General features: G+C 41.9%; 1 pseudogene; it reads right to left on the reverse strand.

Annotated features, from left to right (window-relative positions):
• LOC135101687 (zwei Ig domain protein zig-8-like) overlaps positions 1–19,142 on the reverse strand; it is a 58,692-nt pseudogene that overhangs the window by 19,113 nt on the left and 20,437 nt on the right.

Raw genomic sequence — 19,142 nt, forward strand, 5'->3', positions numbered from 1 at the left:
ACACTACTACTACTACTACTACTACTACTACTACTACTACTACTGCTACTACTACTACTACTACTAATAATAATAATAATAATAATAATAATAATAATAATAATAATACATGGTACACATTATGGCGCTATGTTCCCTCAAATTCAAGCGTTACATCCTTCCATCACCATCATTCTCCAAATAACCCAAAATTTATGTAAACGTCAAGAACGAACTATATACAGCTTTCGCCTGCGGCACTTCACGAAGAGGCGATGCACGTGGCGGGACAAGCAACACACCAGGATACGCGTCATATCCCGGCCAATGCAGCACCAGCAGTTATAGAGAAGGCCAAACACGCAGTACTCCCTCCACTAGGCAGCTTCAAATTTGCGGACCATTGGTTGAGGCGGCAGTGCGGCTGACGTCATGGCGTGGGTGTGCTGTGCTGGCTGGAGGGGGAAGCTGCAACTCTGCTCTAACTCATGCTTCACTTCATCCGCAGTAATCCCGGTTCGTGGCTTCACACCTAGGTACACATTTCACCGCCGCATTGTGTCGCCCGCCAACGCTGTCAAAATGTGTGCAGCGTACCGTAAGCTTTCCATTTTTCTGCAACAACATGCGACTTTTTATACATTTGTTACTTTTTTGGCTTTAAATGTGCTACGTTCTGGATTGCCTTTCAAGGGAGCGAATTATGTGTAGGTCAGAATATTGGTGAGATGATGACAGAGTTTGTTTAGTCATCACTATGACAAATGTAATATGTTATTTTGCTTTTTTTTTTTTTCTTTTTTTAGTGTTTCGTTTACTGTTGTTTCTTTAAAGAGGCTATGAATTATTTGTGGATCAGAAAATGTGTCGCAGCCCGTCTTGTCCCCACTACGTATGTGAATGCAAAAGTAAAGTCTCGCTCTGTTGAGACTGAAAGTGTGCCGCGTTTACTAAGGAGTCAGTGAATTACCTGTGGGCGGGAAAAGAGCGGCCTGGTGGGGATGTTCATCCTGTCACCGCCACGTGTGTCTGAACGAAGGTAGAATTAATCAGAGAAAGCTGAAACGGACGCTTTTTTTGGGGGGAGGGGGGAAGGGCCTAGAATAAACTAGCAAAATTACTTGCAAGCTCACAACAACTAAATTTGCTGTCATGATATTGTTTTGGCAGACTTTGCAAACACAACGGTTGACAATCGTATAAAGAATTTAATAATATAAATGAGATTAATGTTGGCGTGTACTTTGATGTTCTCGATGTAAATACATTTGATTACTTGCATGAGAGCCAGCAGAAAAATTATTACATTGCATTGTTGTAAAAGGGAGGGGGAGGATTAAAGGCTTCAAGGTATTAATAATAAACGAATTTTACGATGCATATTTCTGAAATCAAGTTGGGAAAGTTGCAACACTGAGAATTGGGAGTATTGAAGCTAATGTAATAATCTGCGTTGCGAATGTATTGAATGAACGAATTTTTATCACGCATATTTCTGTTAGCCAAGTTGGGAAAATTGCAACGCTGAAATGATCGTTATGAATGTTTTACTCTCACAAAACACTGGAACAATAAGCTAAGGTTATTGAAGCCCAAATAATAAAAGTATAATAGAAATGCACTAAGTAAGTAATCCTTTATTAAGTTTCGTTAAGTTAAGAAGATTCCACCGAGATGATAGTTATGAATTCTTTAGTCTGACGCAGCCTCGGGACAAAGAGTGAAGGTTGCTCAAGCTCATGTAGTGACTCTCCCTCACGAATGTATCAAATGAGCGATAAGCGAACTTTTATTATGCATATTTCTGTCATCAAAGTTAGGATACTTATAACAATGAAGCCATAATTATCATTTACTCTAACACAACTCTGAGAACAGGGAATGATAGTTAATCAACCAGAAAAAAAAAAAAAATAACATTATTACGAACATCCTGAAAGAGTGAACTTTTACCATGAATATTTTCGTCATCCAGTTAGGCAAGTTAGAACAATGTTATGGCAATTACGAAATCTTTACTCTCTGAACCTCGGATCAAAGAGAGATGGTTATTAAGGCCGATGTAATCACTATGCGTATTGAATACATTGAGCAAAGTGTGTCTGGTTGCTTCATCTCGTCTCTTCTCTCCACCAGATTACCCAACATCCCTCACATGACTTATTATTATTCGCCGTTTTCCCAAGAGTCAGAGGTTGGCGCCATGTATGAATCTCCTTTAGTTGTTCCTGTCTCTTGCATCTTCCTGTGTGACTCCCATCCTTTCCAGCCCTACCGTAATTCCATCCCTCCATCTCACTTTCTGTCTCAACCTCAATCTTCTTCCCTCAACTGGTTCTCTCCAGGCCTTTTAATCGGTCTGTGGTCTGCTTTCCTTACCATGTGACCAAACTTATAATTTCTGTAAACCATTCCACACTTACTCTCTTCCTATCATAACACATTCCATACGTTAAAAGTTACTGTACGAGTATTCATGAAATGTGTGTACTACTCAGAGAGCGAGAGCGAGAGAGAGAGAGAGAGAGAGAGAGAGAGAGAGAGAGAGAGAGAGAGAGAGAGAGAGAGAGAGAGAGAGAGAGTGTGTGTGTGTGTGTGTGTGTGTGTGTGTGTGTATGACGGCCATGATAGTTAACTCTTAAAATGTGGCGTGGAAAGCTAAGAAAAAAAAACAAGTATCGTGACAATACATAGACAATAGTAGAGAGAGAGAGAGAGAGAGAGAGAGAGAGAGAGAGAGAGAGAGAGAGAGAGAGAGAGAGAGAGAGAGAGAGAGAGAGAGAGAGAGAGAGAGAGAGAGAGAGAGAGAGAAAACACGCAGGTAAAAATAAAAAGGTGTCGTGGTGATGCATAAATTTAAAAGTAGAAAGAGAGAGAGAAAGAGAGAAAAAAAATGCAAAAAAAACAATGGGTGCCGTGACAAAACAAACAAATTCACCGAGAGAGAGAGAGAAGAGATAGAGAAAAAAGTAGTAGTAGTAGTAGTAGTAGTAGTAGTAGTAGTAGTAGTAGTAGTAGTAGTATGAGTGTGGTGGCAACGCACGAAAGACACAAACACTCATGACAGCGAGGCACATTATTCATGGGTTCAATTATCTCCCAATCGTGAGTTACTGTTCATCTTATCGCTTTGTTCTTAAAACCCAGGCGACGTAAGGAGGGAAGGTATAACGAGGAGGAGCTCGTGGTGGCAGCAAAACACCTGTAGAAAAATAAACTGGCCAATCTGTTACGTAGCCCTTCAAACTCACTTTTTTCCCTGGATTTTTTTTTTTTTTTTTTCTTGAGGGGAGGGAGAGAAAAGCACCAGGAATTGAGAGCCTGCTATATTTTTTTTCTTTTTTTTATAGTTCATAGGTTCATGGACACTCCCCTCGACGTAAAAATATTAGCACTATGTCACGTGAGCTAAAGAAAAAAAATACTGCCGTGACGATCCATAAACACACAAGTAAAAAAAAAAAAGAGGGAGAAAAATCAATACAGACTGAAAGAGATAGAAATAGAAGTATAGCAAAGTAGGAAAGTGGCAAGAGCAAGAGATTTTTTCCCTGGAAGACGGAGAGGAATATGAAAAAAAAGTAAAGAAAAAATTTAGAAAGAGGAAAATAAGGCGTAAGGAAATAAGTGGGTAAGAGGTAAGAGGATGAAGCAAGTAAAACAAGTCAGAATCGCAGGTATGAGAGGCCGACAGAGAGGAATACGGTGCTGCTTAAAGAGGGTGAAGGCGAGCATGGCGTGGCTTCGGAACATTGTCCTCAGAGAAAGGCGGAGGTAACGACTGAGTGGAGTCAATGAAGGCACAAATATATGTAGTCACCGTCACAGTTCTAGAAACCCATGAGTCTAGTAACCTGCGCTCTCTTCCACTGTGTTTTGCATGTTACCTCACTCTCCACACTGATCTGCTGACAAACCCTGAACATACACTAACAAGTGATAGATTTTTCCCGTATGAGAGGACTTAAGATTGCAAAAAGGCACAAAATACAATGAAATGGATGGAGGGGAAAGGTTACTCACCCTCTGTGACTGTACTTTAAACTCTTTGTATGTGTGTGTGTGTGTGTGTGTGTGTGTTTTATGGACTGCAGTATTTCAACTAAAACTGCATTATGAAACTGTCTTCTTAATTATATGAACGGGAATCTGTCAGTAAAGTACTATAACAACAACAACAACAACAACAACAACAACTACTACTACTACTACTACTACTACTACTACTACTACTACTACTACTACTACTACTACTACTACTACTACTAATAATAATAATAATAATAATAATAATAATGATAATAATAATACAACTGTGTGTGTGTGTGTGTGTGTAAGTGTGTGTGTGTGCGAGCGCAAGGTGTGTTCAGAAGTCATAAGAGAAAAAGAAAAAAAAAAAAGAGAAAGAGGAACACGCAAGAACAAAAGTCAGCACTGAAACTATTACAAGGCGAAAATTACCATGTGGAGTCAGAGGAGCTACTTAAGTTGAGACCGTGCGCTAAAAGTTTCCGGAAAAGTAGAAAAGAAAGAGCACTAGAGAACAAAATCAGGACCGACACTACTGTAGACAGGAGTAGAATAAGAATACAGTTCACGTAGCGACACTGCGCGAGGAATACCATTACAGAGAGGAACAGAGGAAGCCGATACGATACACCAAACATACGTACAAAGGCTGTCAGTGTTACCATGTAAAAGATTGACATTTGCCAACTTTGCTCTCGTGCACCGCGCTATCAACTCCGGACAAATACGTTCCAGTGTGTGCTAGTACGTACCCTCTGGTGGTAGTGGTGGTGGTGGTGATGGTGGTGGTGTAATGGAAATAGTGGCAGTAATAGTAGCAATAGCAGCAGCAGCAGCAGTAGTAGTAGTAGTAGTAGTAGTAGTAGTAGTAGTAGTAGTAGTAGAAGTTATGAAAGGAGTATTTTTTAAGACAAAATAAATATGTCTACCAAGGAAGCGAAAAAAAAATACACAACATCCCCCAAATCCCCATCAATATAAAAGAAGGGGAACACACACACACACACACACACACACACACACACACACACACACACACACACACACACACACACACACACCTCTACAGTCCTAATACTTTCAAGCCTAACAAATGATGGGAGGCTTCTCTTCAGGTCTCCACTAGGCTCGTGTCAAGGCTGCCACCCTGACTCTCTTTACAGCCACCGCGGGACAGAATGAATCCGGGAGGGAAGAGGGGATGTAGGAAGCTGGATGGAGGAGGGGAAGAGGAGGAAGGAAAAGAAGGAACTTGCGGAGAGAGGAAAGAAGAACAGGAAACAGGAAAAGGAAGGAAGACTGCAGTGTGTGTGTGTGTGTGTGTGTGTGTGTGTGTGTGTGTGTGTGTGTGTGTGTGTGTGTGTGTGTGTGTGTGTGTGTGTATGTGGTTTCCTGCATCGTGTGAATCTCCTTCCTTTCATGAGAAAGTTAGCATTCAAGCTACAGCCGGTCATTCTCCCCCTCCCCCCCTGTGTGTGTGTGTGTGTGTGTGTGTGTGTGTGTGTGTGTGTGTGTGTGTGTGTGTGTGTGTGTGTGTGTGTGTGTGTGTGTGTGTGTGTGTGTGTGTGTGTGCGGGGCATGTACATTTCCCTCGTGTTTTTCAATACAAAGGCAACCGTTCTATCTACGTACTCTCGCCACGCATGACTGAACTGAAAAATTGAACGTTCTTTGATGCGGGAAATATGAACGAATGAACGCGCATATGTGTCTGTGTGTGCGCGCGCGTGTGCGTGCTTCTATGTATTTACACTAGTAACAACAACTGCAGCCACTGCTATTACCAGTGCTAGTATCACCACCACCACCACAATCACTACTGTTACCTGTTGTAGTACCACTAACACCACCATCACAACTACTACTATTACCTGTGCTAGTACCACTTACACCATAACCACCACCACAACCACCACTACTACTACTACTACTACTATTACAACAACAACAACAACAACAACAACAACAACAACAACAACAACAACAACAACAACAACAACAACAACAACAACAACAACAACAACTACTACTACTACTACTACTACTACTACTACTACTACTACTACTACTACTACTACTACTACTACTACTACTGCTGCTACTACTACTACTACTACTACTACTACTACTACTACTACTACTACTACTACTACTACTACTACTACTACTACTACTACAACTGCAAGATAGGAGAAATGATAGAAAGTATAGGATGAATAGGAAAAGAAGAGGAAGAGAAGCAAACAAAATTGACACAAAACCAGGCGCAATATGTAGAGGAATTGTAAGACGTTGGGGAAAGAGATGAATATACAAACTAACGTGAATACATGTATAATTTAAATTAATGTGTAGAAATTCTGTGAGGATGACCAAAAGGAGGAACGTAAGGGAATGTAATTATAGTACTCCTTCAGCCTGAGTTTCCATGTCACCTTCCCCACGCACCCATTTAATTTTTGCCCCAGCATTAATTAATATATATCACGAGGCATGAAGGTGGACGCTGGGAGCCGCCAACTGAAGGCCCAGATTTAGTTGCTAGGCCAAAACTGACGCTCTCTGCCCCCGTTGGATTTTTTGGTTTATATTTTTACCGGTGAAAGTTTACTACGGAGTTTGTGATGTGTGAATTCCTAGGGGGCCCTCTGACGCAGGACTGTGAGGGGGACGCGACGCCTGCTCGTAAAGAAAAAAAGAATAAAGTGTGTGGGGCGTATACCACATAACACTTCGCCCCAATGCTCGTCACCGTCTCCGTGTACTTGTGTGCGATGGACCGCTGCGGGAGGTGAGGCAATTGTCAATATATCTGTTACCTACAAATACTGTTGCGTGGGTACTTTATGCATTGGAGGGTGCTGAGTGTGAGAGGTCCCGGAGAGGTAACGGCTTTGTTTTTGCTTATATTGTTCTGCTAGGAGAGGTATTGGTCTCATCATTATTACATGTGCCATATGACAGTGATGAGCGGCATTACTTCATCTTTCAAATTTGAGGGGTAGGAAGGTGAAGGAGTACGAGGTGAGAATCGAGCAGAGCAGGGAGCGAGAGGGCGTGGCGGGTGTTGATGAGTTAGCGATGTGACGCAGATCAGTTCACCCTGACAGCATCAGGCAAATGTTGCACGTACACTCGGGAATGTGTTGCTTTGTTCTCGATAGTTCATGTTGCATGGATGACTTTCATTTCCGTTCGCATGCTTTCTGCTCCAAACACAACACACTGTTGTTCACAAAATTGTTGAAGTGTAACACAAAGGCAATATTTGTGAATGCAACGCTTCATGGATTTTTCCGGCAAATACATAGAATGTTTTACGAACGTACTGCCGCTGCATTAGAAAATTTCGAATGCGACAATAAAAATTTCCTGCCTTAATAAAAATGTTCAAATACTTTTCCTACAAATGAATATATGTAAATGCCAATGGTTTTCGCAAGTATTTCAAATTGTGAATCACTCTGGCAACGAAGGACGGTGACTGGGATCATGAGAATGGGAACTCATCAGTATCACTGCACTGGCCTTTCTTTTATCAATGTTAAACACATATACGAACTGAAACGTAAATGTAAGCATCCATATACGTTTAAAACAATAACAACAGACCTTATTCCTTCTGCTACAATTCCAACGCTAATAAAAAACAACATTGATAACAGGAAATAAAATAAAATAAAATAAAAATACCAATGCCATTTCCAACCACTATCACCGCTCCTCACTTCAGTCTGTAGTACATTTCACACAAACCCTTCAAACCCTTTCTTCCTTTCCCCTACTGCCACCACTCCTCCACGTGCTGGGAAAGTCCTGCCTCGAGTAACACATTGTTCGCTTCTGTTGAAAGGGCTATTAAGGTAGTTCTATTTAATGTAGAGGCTCTGATTGAACTAATGGATGGCAGCGTGCGTGTGTAGCAGAAGGGGTGAGGGAGGAAAGGAGGGAAAGCAGGGTGTTAGAGGTAAAAAATGAACTGGGTGGTGGTAATGGTGATGATGCTAATGGTAATTGGTTTAGGTAATAATAGAAGTTTTGTTGTTCTTGTACGGACCACCATCATCAAGACCACCACCACCACCACCACCACCATTACTATGATTACTGTTGTTATGTTGTTGTTGGTGTTGGTGTTGGTGGTGGTGGTGGTGGTGGTGTCATTGTTGTTGCTGGTATGTTGTTGTTGTTGTTGTTGTTGTTGTTGTTGTTGTTGTTGTTGTTGTTTATGATGATGATGTTATTGTTGTTGTTGCTGCTGCTGCTGCTGCTGCTACTACTGTTAATGCAACTATCACCACCACCACCATTACCACCACCGCTACAACTACTATTACTACTACTACTACTACTACTACTACACACACACACACACACACACACACACACACACTGAACCAAGAGACGTGACTGGCAAGGGTAAGAAGAGTCCCTCGCCTGAACCCATTCCTCCGAGACTTCCCTGAAAACATGATTTACGACATTTCATCACACACAGCGCGGAGACCAAATCTCACAAGTACTCCACACTGCTTTGCTTCAGCTACACCAGTGACTCCCAAACGACGTTACATGGCTCCCCTTTCTTGCTTCAAACACACCCACACATCCTTCTCTTTCCCAACTTTATTTTGTTTATATAAATTTACATATTTTTACAATTTGTATCTGTGTAGTGTGTAGGAAAGCAAAGATATTTACTTAGATTGGAACAAATCAAGTAATTTTGTTGCATATTTTTAAACGATGACTTTTTGGGCAGATGACTTCACTCCCCCTTGTGTCTTTGAACCCCGTGCTTGGGAACCACTCGGCTACAGGAACTGAATATACACTGACCTCTTAACGGCTTTTTTGTGTGTGTGTGTGTGTGTGTGTGTGTGTAAAGACACGCTCATGATGATTTTGAAAGAAAATTTGAAAGAATTGAATTTGAAAGAAAGAATTAAAAAGAGGGGGAAATGATATACAAGCTAATAAAATAAAAGAAAGAAAAATAGAGAGAGAGAGAGAGAGAGAGAGAGAGAGAGAGAGAGAGAGAGAGAGAGAGAGAGAGAGAGAGAGAGAGAGAGAGAGAGAAACGAATATACAGGCTAATAAAGTTAAGTGAAGTTTCATGGTAAGTTCTGTATTTAATTACACGAGTCAGTATAGCACTGTCTTTATGAGCGATGGCATGACAGCGCGGCATAAAGCAGTGTTGTTTCGCAAGCCACACTTGATGACCCAAAGAGACACACGAGGCTCACGTGCCGCGCACACAACACTGCTTCCAACAAGGGCGGCTAAGTGGACGTGAGTAATGAAGTGAACATTACACAACGCCTTCCCCTTCAGCACGGCAACAACGATCACAACGAGGACAACAACGCATTTTCCACGTTCAGGTTCTTTATAAATAATACAGTGTTCTTTTCCAATGCTTTCTTGCTGAGTGCACTGCAGTAGGTGGAGAGAGGTGGGCGAGGAGGAGCCTTGTTCTCTCCTATTGTGTTCTCCTGTATGTAGGTTACTATAGTTTCTTCACCCACACTTAAACCAAGCACACTGAATGGTCCATGCAGAGCCTGCACGCCGCACCCTGCTACGTTACAGCTGGGCGTTTATAACTTACTGATTTTCAGTTGCTATTAGTGCGTTTTGCATTGTATTGTCAACAATGGAATTTAATCAATATTCATAAATTAAATAAAAGCCAATGATAAACCAAAATTCAAGCCAATCACAAGAATGAAATTATATATATATATATATATATATATATATATATATATATATATATATATATATATATATATATATATATATATATATATATATATATATATATATATATATATATATATATATATATATATATATATATATATATATATATATATATATATATATATATATATATATGCGCCAGTCAATGAACCACTGACGTGTAAAATTCCAATGTATGAGTCTATTGCATTAGATATTTGTATGGTTCAGAATCCCATGCATTTACTGATAATGTAAATCCAATCTATCTCATGAAACGGAAAAAGTTAATATAAAAAAAATAAATAAACATCAGTGCTGCGTTCATGGACGTAATGATCTGTCATGATCTTTTTATTTCTCCTGATACTGTTACATTTTTTGTCTTAAAGTATTACTGAAATATTACGTCGTAATTATGAAAACAAAACAAAACATTAGAACAGTAACAGAAGATCACTGGAGTCTGTACATACATATAACAGAGGCAAGTCAGCGCTGGATTATGTAACTTTGAGGCTCGCGATTTGCTCAATTCAGGTCTGAGCAACACAGAATACTAAAAATTCTTTAAAATAGGATAATGGGCAATGCCATAAATACGCACTAGCTATACAAATACCCTCGTCACGAACAAATCTCTTAGTATTTACTCTTTCTATGCAATCGTATATAGCACTGTCACTCCTTCCTCTTGTCACTACGAATACTACTATTACTATTACTACTGCTGCGAGGTGCTCAACGTGAGGCGAGGCAGTTCCCTGAAGGTGTCAATACAGAGAATACCTGGGATTTTGAATAATCATAACATGTAAATAAATATTCCATCAACCTATTTATTCCACGTATTCGTTCACTCAACTCGAGTTCACATTTTCTGAGCAAACATCAGCGGTACACATTTCCCATTTACTTTTTATCACTATTCAATATTTATTACTATTAATGAATGCAGGCAGGTCAACGGGACTTTTAATAAAGCGTAAAAAAGTGTTTCTCTTTATTGCTGTCCCATAAAACCGGTAAAAAATGGACGAACGTTTCATAATGCTGCAAGATTTTAGAGGTGACCTGAAACTGCTACCACCACCACCACCGCCACCACCAACAACACCACCATCAAAATCATCCCCACCAACACCACCACCATCACACCTAGCACCACTACCGCCATCATCACAACCATAAATCACTATCATGCACCTCAAACACCACCACCACTACCACCACCGCCACCACCCCAGCTGGCGCGCTGAACGATAAGGAAGCACGGCAAAGAAATAAGACTAAAAAGGAAAAATAAATAAAACACAGAGTTAAACCTTCACTCTAACCACGACCGCCGTAGGAAGGAAGTGATTTTCTGTGTCACCTTCACACCGTCTCTGCTACCAAGTGACTGCGACCTACATAACATAGCGCGAAGACTTCAGATATTGCTACTGTATGTAAATTGGCGTGTGTACTCGTATGGATAATGTGTGCTTGTGCGCCCGGGTGCATGTCAGTGTGTGTGTGTGTGTGTGTGTGTGTGTCTGCTAGGTCACCCACAAGGAAGTGTAAAGTGAATGTACCTCAGTCTTGCCATAATTTATTTTCAGACGAAGAATAGGACTAACTTTTACACTCTCTCTCTCTCTCTCTCTCTCTCTCTCTCTCTCTCTCTCTCCTCTCTCTCTCTCTCTCTCTCTCTCTCTCTCTCTCTCTCTCTCTCTCTCTCTCTCTCTCTGCCATACAAAGGGAAGAAGTATCAGGAAGTTCAAGGTCATTGGTCTCGACGTTTGGATATAAAAAAGCACCGACCCATATTGCCTTTATTTCTCGCTGTCACTCTTCCTGCAGGTAAGACTGACGACGTAATTACCCCTGATGAATTATTTGAATGTTCGTTAATGCCTCTTATCTTTTATGTACGAGTATCTTGCTTATGCTGATGCTCCTGCTCCTGCTACCGCAACCTTGTACTACTACTACTATTACTGATATTGCTGCTATTGTTATTATTACTGTTACTCCTCCTCCTCCTCCTCCTCCTACTACTACTACTACTACTACTAATAATAATAATAATAATACTGCTTCTACTACTACTAACGCCACCACCACCACTAAACTCCACACTGGTGACGACTGCACAAAATAATATCAAATAATCCCTTGTATTTTGGAGTACAATAGAGTGAGTGAGCGAGTGAGTGAGCAAGTGAGTGTGTGAGTGAAAAGTGGTGGAATTATTATTATCATTTCATGCATATAATGTCCCTGGAGTCAACGAACGCTAAAGGATATTCTATACTAATGTAGAAATTGCTTTCGTATTTCCTACAAATACGGTTGGTCGGGCGGAAAGATGAGGAGACAAAGAGAGCGGACAGATGACACGCGATGTGATGGACAGCACAACGTATCGGAAAAGAACACCGCTTCCTGATTCTTGCAAAGGTCACAGAGGGTCCGGATTTTATGGAGGGAGCAAATTCAAGAAAAGCGGAGGGAAAATCAATAAGCGTAGGAAATTAGATAAGGGAAGAAGTAGAGGGAGGTTTAAAATAGTGCTGAGAGAGGATGGAACAGCAGCGGTAGAAGAGAAGGGAGAGACGAAATCAATAAAGAGAAAAGAGCTACATGCATAAAACAGTGTTCAGAGAAGATGACATTGCAGTGAGGGAAAAATTAAGTGAGAAGAGAGGAAACAAATAGAAGAATTTAAGGTGCTTTTATAAGAGAATGATTTTGACAGTAACGGGGGTAAATATTAAAACGACAGAGGAAGAGAAAAAAAAAAGTTGAAAATATGATAGAGAGACGTGACAAAAAGGTGTAGAAAAATGTGAAGTACAATTTAGAAGCATTTCCTGTACTATTTAGAAGCATAGGATTTCCTGTACTTTCCTGTGTAAATATTGAAGTGACAGAAAGCAAAGAAATAGTAAAACACATATGAAAAATAAATGGCGGCAGGTGATGAACGTTCATACAAGAAGAGTGAAGTAGAGGGACAAATAACTCCAGAGGTAAATGTTGAATTGACACAAGACAGGAGCACGAAGAAAAAGAGTTGGGATGAATATTTTAAAGAATTACAAATCACGAAAGTGGCAGAGCTGAAGTACAAGATTGGCCGGGAGGAGGCGAGGTGAGAGTTACGGGCAGTGAGGAATATAAAGAACACTGGCACACAAAGGTTATACATATTCCAGAATATCGCAAGTTTTTTATTTCTTACGTATGGAAAAAAAAATGGAGGAAAAAAAAGCTGCTTTTGTTTTAGGAAAGACACAATTTGTCCCGTTTTCGTGTTTCACTTTAAACATTTGTGTTGAAAATGATGAGAAGAAAAGTCGTTTCTATTTCTATTTCAAGTATTGAGAAGTCTGAAGAGGAATGCTGGAAAGGACTCGACAGACATGCATGAAAATTACTTTGGACTGAAGATACTTGCGTTGAGTGGATGTAGCGTTCTGATGTTTAATGAGCGCTGCCGGGGAGGTGAAGCATCTCAGGAATGGCAGCAAGCATACACGGAAAGAGGGAGCAGAAGAGTCGTCGGGTCCGAACAAACACTACGTAACCTCCTTTATGTTTTCTTACGGAACGTAACGATCATATGATTTAAGATGGTAGATACCAAGAAATCAGAGACAGAATATATATATATATATATATATATATATATATATATAGATATATATATATATATATATATATATATATATATATATATATATATATATATATATATATATATATATATATAGTAGAACAGGTTCCGGGTTATGGATGAGGGAAGCAGGGATACACCAGTCTTCCTTCTTCATTTATTGCAACGTTTTACCTTAGCAGAAGGCATCAACAGGCTAAAAATTATGTTTTTTTCATACTTTCTAGCCTGATGATGCCTTTTGCGAAGGTGAAACGTTGCAATAAATGAACAAAGATGTTTGGTGTATCCCTCCTTACCTCATCTCTCTCTCTCTCTCCTCTCTCTCTCTCTCTCTCTCTCCTCTCTCTCTCTCTCTCTCTCTCCTCTCTCTCTCTCTCTCTCTCTCTCTCTCTCTCTTCTCTCTCTCCTCTCTCTCTCTCTCTATATATATATATATATATAGAGAGAGAGAGAGAGAGAGAGAGAGGAGAGAGGAGAGAGAGGAGAGAGAGAGAGTGAGAGAGAGAGAGAGAGAGAGAGAGGAGAGAGAGGAGAGAGAGAGAGAGAGAGAGGAGAGAGAGAGAGGAGAGAGGAGAGAGAGGAGAGAGAGGAGAGAGAGAGAGAGAGACAAGACATTAAGAGAGAGACATAAAGACAGACAAAAAGGCAAACAGAAAGGCACGCAGTCAACCAGGCAGACAGACAGACACAGAGAAAAAAGTGTTGGTGAGGTGTGGAGGCGAGAATGGTGAGGATCAATAACACGTGAATAAAAGTATGCGGACGCCACAACCCAAGGTCGATTACTGAGAAAATCGTACAGATCGAGGAATCACGTGTAGAGGAAGAAACTTCAAAGAAAATGTGACAATGAGCGAAGTGGTGAAGTGTTGCAGAAATAGCCTGAACTGATCCTTGGAAAATATGCACTGGAAAAATGTGGCTGAGTTTCGTTAGTTGCATATAATCACTGCTCCATGGAATTCAGTAGACAGATTTTGTGGAGCATAAATAGTGCAAAAAAACTGTCTGAAAGGAATGTCTGAAAGATTTTATTTATTTATTATGTATTTTATTTCATTTTTTTTAACAAGAGGAGTACTGGCCAAGGGCAACAAAAGTTTCATAAAAAGGCCCATTGAGGTGCCAGTCCCCTAAGAAAAAAAAAAGGGGGAGGTGGGCAAAAAAGATGATCTAATTACCACGTCAACTAACTGTGTGGCCATCAGATGCAAGTTTGAGAAAGAAAACAGAAATACACGACGTAATATTCTTGATACCAGTTGGTGAGGTGAGGCGATTTAATCTCACAAGATAACGCACAGATACAGGAAATAAATACCCTGCAGCCTCCTATAAAGAGTGAACCAGTCGTGCAGGAGTGGCTGGGAGACCTGCAAAGGAATGACGGAAGGAGAAAATGACAAAAAAGGGCTTACAACACTGAAGCAAAGGGTGTAAGGTTACTGAGAAGACCTAGAGAGGGATGGAGATGGATACGACGCACGAGGGGAGAGGTCCAGTAGAGCGAAAGACGTGTAAGGAATATCAAGAGCAGTGAAAAGATATGGTACACAGCTAAAGAGAACAAGCGCTGCTGGTACACTCAGTAATATGAAGCGACCGGGTTAAGTTAAGCTGCCGGCCACTGCAGATAACAAGCACAAAGGGTGCGTGCACAGGACTCTTAAGGCAGAGGATGTACAGTCGAGTGTATTCAGTATTGTCTTATTTTTCCAGAGGGCTTTGTTCAGAGAGGGAGATCTGACAAGTCCACTACGACTTAAATTTGTTTATATCTTATTAGAGAGAGAGAGAGAGAGAGAGAGAGAGAGAGAGAGAGAGAGAGAGAGAGAGAGAGAGAGAGAGAGAGAGAGAGAGAGAGAGAGAGAGAGAGAGAGAGAGAGAGAGAGCCAGGGCGAGATCGAGAGCATAAGAGAGAGCACCACACATAAATATATAGACGGACAGAGACAAAAATGGCACATACTCGTAAAAATCGCACATAACAATGACACACTCACACGCGAACAAAAAGCGTCACGTTCCAAAACATGATAAAAGCGTTCCGGGGAAGATACTGCGACTCATAAATATGTAGCAGCTTCCTTAATGGCAGGCAGGACCCGGAGGAGGGCGAGCCATAGATAGCACGAGCCATTAGTACCGACGAGGATGAGAGGAGGAGGAGGAGGAGGAGGAGGAGGAGGAGGAGGAGGAGGAGGAGGTCGTGAAGGAGGCGGAACTGGTTGTCCTCTGCTGGAGAATGCCAGGAAGCGAGGGAAGTGTTTGGTGTGTGTGTGTGTGTGTGTGTGTGTGTGTGTGTGTGTGTGTGTGTGTGTGTGTGTGTGTGTGTGTGTGTGTGTGTGTGTGTGTGTGTGTGTAAGTTGAATTTTGCTTGCATGTCTATATACTCGTATCTCAGCATTTCTCTCTCTCTCTCTCTCTCTCTCTCTCTCTCTCTCTCTCTCTCTCTCTCTCTCTCTCTCTCTCTCTCTCTCTCTCTCTCTCTCTCTCTCTCTCTCTCTCCTCTCCCTTTCTCTGTCTCTGTGTTCACCTGTCCTTCTCACTTTCCCTCTTTTCCTTACCAGCACCCGAGGCTTAAAGAGGAACGCACCTGATCACCTCCGCCTCGTAAATCACGCAGCTTTGCTTTACTCCCGCGCTGCGTGACATTTTTCGGCAATAACAGGCAGGAACGCCACGCTCCCCCCTTGTAAAGTAGTGGGAGGAGGAGGACGAGGAGGAGGAGGAGGAGGAGGAGGAGGAGGAGGAGGAGAAGCCATCAATCTGCCGCGCACGCAGGTGAATTAAAAAGGTGGGTGAAATGACTCGACTCCATCAATAAACAGCTTTCTTACCTTGCTCGGAGGGAGGAGGAGGAGGCGCCCGCACGTTGGTGGAGGTGAGGAGGAGGAGAAGGAGCGCCACCCGCACCTCCATTGATAGTGTCCACACCTGCATCGTGTTCCCGCAGGTGCCTTCACCCCGCCCTGCACGACTCCATGGCGGGGTGCGGGAGAGAGGGAGGGAAGGTGAGAGAGGGTGCAAGGGTGACTCTTGGGCCCAGGCTTGTCTGTCCTTTCGCTTGTCAATGAGTATAAACTTTATTTTTTGTCTTTTGCTCGGACAGCACAGCACTTTTCTCTCTTTCGTTCAGTCTCTGCGTTTCTTTACTTATTATTGTATAGACTTTTGAGTGTTCTGGTTTGCTGTAAATGGAAAAAGTGTGTTATCGGTAGAAAAGAGTCAAGGTGAGTCTCGCTGTGGTGTATTTTCTTCCACCCAGCTCGCCTCCCACCTTGCCTTCTCAATGCAACACTTATATTTTTACACTAATATCTCTTGCCTCCATTATAACCTCACTGATACACGTGGTTAGTCTTGCTATGGCCTCGTTTGGCGGCGGTCATTTGTCTGTTCCTCAGTGTGATCTGTTATGATTGCTGTAATGGAGTCATCAACACTCACTGTGTAATTTGAGTCTTAAATTCTTCACACACACACACACACACACACACACACACACACACACACACACACACACACACACACACACACACACACACACACACACATTCAGCTATTATATGCCGGGGTTATCAAGGCTCGTAAATATTGACTGTCTTCAAGTTGTTTGTTCACAGTTCAGTGTATCTCCCGCCAGGAATATTTCACACATGCAGCGCCTCGTACCCTTTGCCGCTGTCAAACTTGTCCCGCACTTTCAGGCAACTTGTTTTTTTCTATATTTCAGGCACTCATCGTTTTCTACGTGCCATTTTTGTTGTGTCGCTGCCACAGGCTCGTCACAGGCTGCCTCGGGACTCCCTGAAAAGAGAGAAAGGACAAAAGGTAAAGTTCAGCGTTTAAATGACCTTGAAAACAGGACGGAAAGTTGGATGACCAGGCGACCTTTCCATCTTTCGCCTATGCCTCCCTTCCCCTTGCCCCACCCCTCCCCTCCCCAGGACAGCCATGAAAGGTCTGTCCCCTCCCCCTCCAACCTAATATCTTTCCCCCTCAACCTCCGAAAATGTTATGAAAAAAACATTGGACATGCAGTCGGTATGTTAAAAATGGAAAAAAAAAATGACATAAAAGGAATTGGGGGAATGATTCCGCTTTTTGAGATGCGTCAGATGGCATTCAGATTAATGCAAAAAGATTAATTTTATGTTATGTGGAATATTTTTCTTCTTGGGTGTTTTTTTTATGGGTTAGAGAGAGAAATAAAAAGACTGCATACCTGTTGTTATTAGATTACGTTTGTGGCGGGCAAGGTATTTTTACCTGCCCTTAATATTTCCAGGATTCGAAAATACTCGCTGCCGGAAAGGAAACAAAAATGCATTTGGCGTGAGTAAAAAAAAAAACTAGCGGAAAATTGTGAAACAAGAGGAAGAAATAATTTTGCACCAAAAGAACAAAAGAAAAAAAAAGAAAGAAAAAGAGGATAAAACGTTCCGTTGGGAAGAAGAGTGGGAAAAAGAAGGAAACGAGGAAATGTTTGGGGCGTGACGCAAAAGAAACATTACAAAAACTCATGAGGGGGAAAGAAGAACGAAAAAAAAAATGTAATGACGCCCAACATTTCCTTACTTTCAGGGATATCGTGGAGTTAGGAAATGTTGCAGCAGAAATGGGAGGGAAGGGAAAGGAAGGCAAGGGAAGGGACAGAGAAGAAGGGAAAAAAAAGTAAAGAGAAGAGAGGTGTAGAGAAGAAAAGGGAAGAGAAGGGAAGGGAAGGGAATAAACAGAGGGGAAGGGAAGGGAATAAAGGAAAGAAGAGAAAGACTGGTATTGTATGGCAAAGAGACGAGACGAGAGGGAATGGGAAGGAATATGAATTGAAGGAAAGATAATAAAAAAATGGTATTGGAGAGAAGGGGGAAGGAAAAAACGGATGGTGAGGAACGGAAAAGGAATGGAAGAGTAGGGACAGGAAAGGACAGAAGGAATAGAGTGGAAGAGAAGGGAAGAGAAGGGAAGGGAAGGGAAGGGAAGGGAAAAGAAGAGAAGAGAAGGAAAAAGAAAAAATATGAAGAAATAGAGAAGGAAATATAACGATGCAGCACTGTGGTGGAGGAAGGGATAGCAGTAGGAGAGAGAGAGAGAGAGAGAGAGAGAGAGAGAGAGAGAGAGAGAGAGAGAGAGAGAGAGAGACAGAGAGAGAGAAAATTAAGGCAACATTCTGCGCCGGCATGAAAGACACCGAATGCAAGGGGTACTCGATAACAGGGCGCATGTAGCACTCTCTCTCTCTCTCTCTCTCTCTCTCTCTCTCTCTCTCTCTCTCTCTCTCTCTCTCTCTCTCTCTCTCTCTCTCTCTCTCTCTCTCCCAAACAAGATACCTAACTAAACTCCCACCTCATAACAGCCCCCCCATCTCTGCTCCCCCTCCATCCTCCTCCTCCTCCTCCTCAACTCATAACCGTTCTCTCTTTCTCGTCTTCCTCTTTCTCCTTTTCTTTTCTTCTTCCTTCTCCTCCTTTCCGCCAAATATCCTCACAGAATCACTCCCCTTTCGCTCGTCTCATCTTCCCCCACTATCACCTCAATCACCAACTTCTCCCCACCTACTTCTCCTTCTCCTCCTCCTTGTTATCATTCCCAATGCCAATCCTCACTTTCTCATACTCCTCCCCCCGCCCCCCACAGCTCCTCTTCCTCGGCCCTTGACGCTTCTTCGATCCCTCCCTCTTACTGCACTTCTCTCCCTCTCCCTCCCCCCAAGGCT

Source organism: Scylla paramamosain, chromosome 6 (genome assembly GCF_035594125.1).
Source record: "Scylla paramamosain isolate STU-SP2022 chromosome 6, ASM3559412v1, whole genome shotgun sequence".
In the NCBI taxonomy this organism is placed as follows: domain Eukaryota; kingdom Metazoa; phylum Arthropoda; class Malacostraca; order Decapoda; family Portunidae; genus Scylla; species Scylla paramamosain.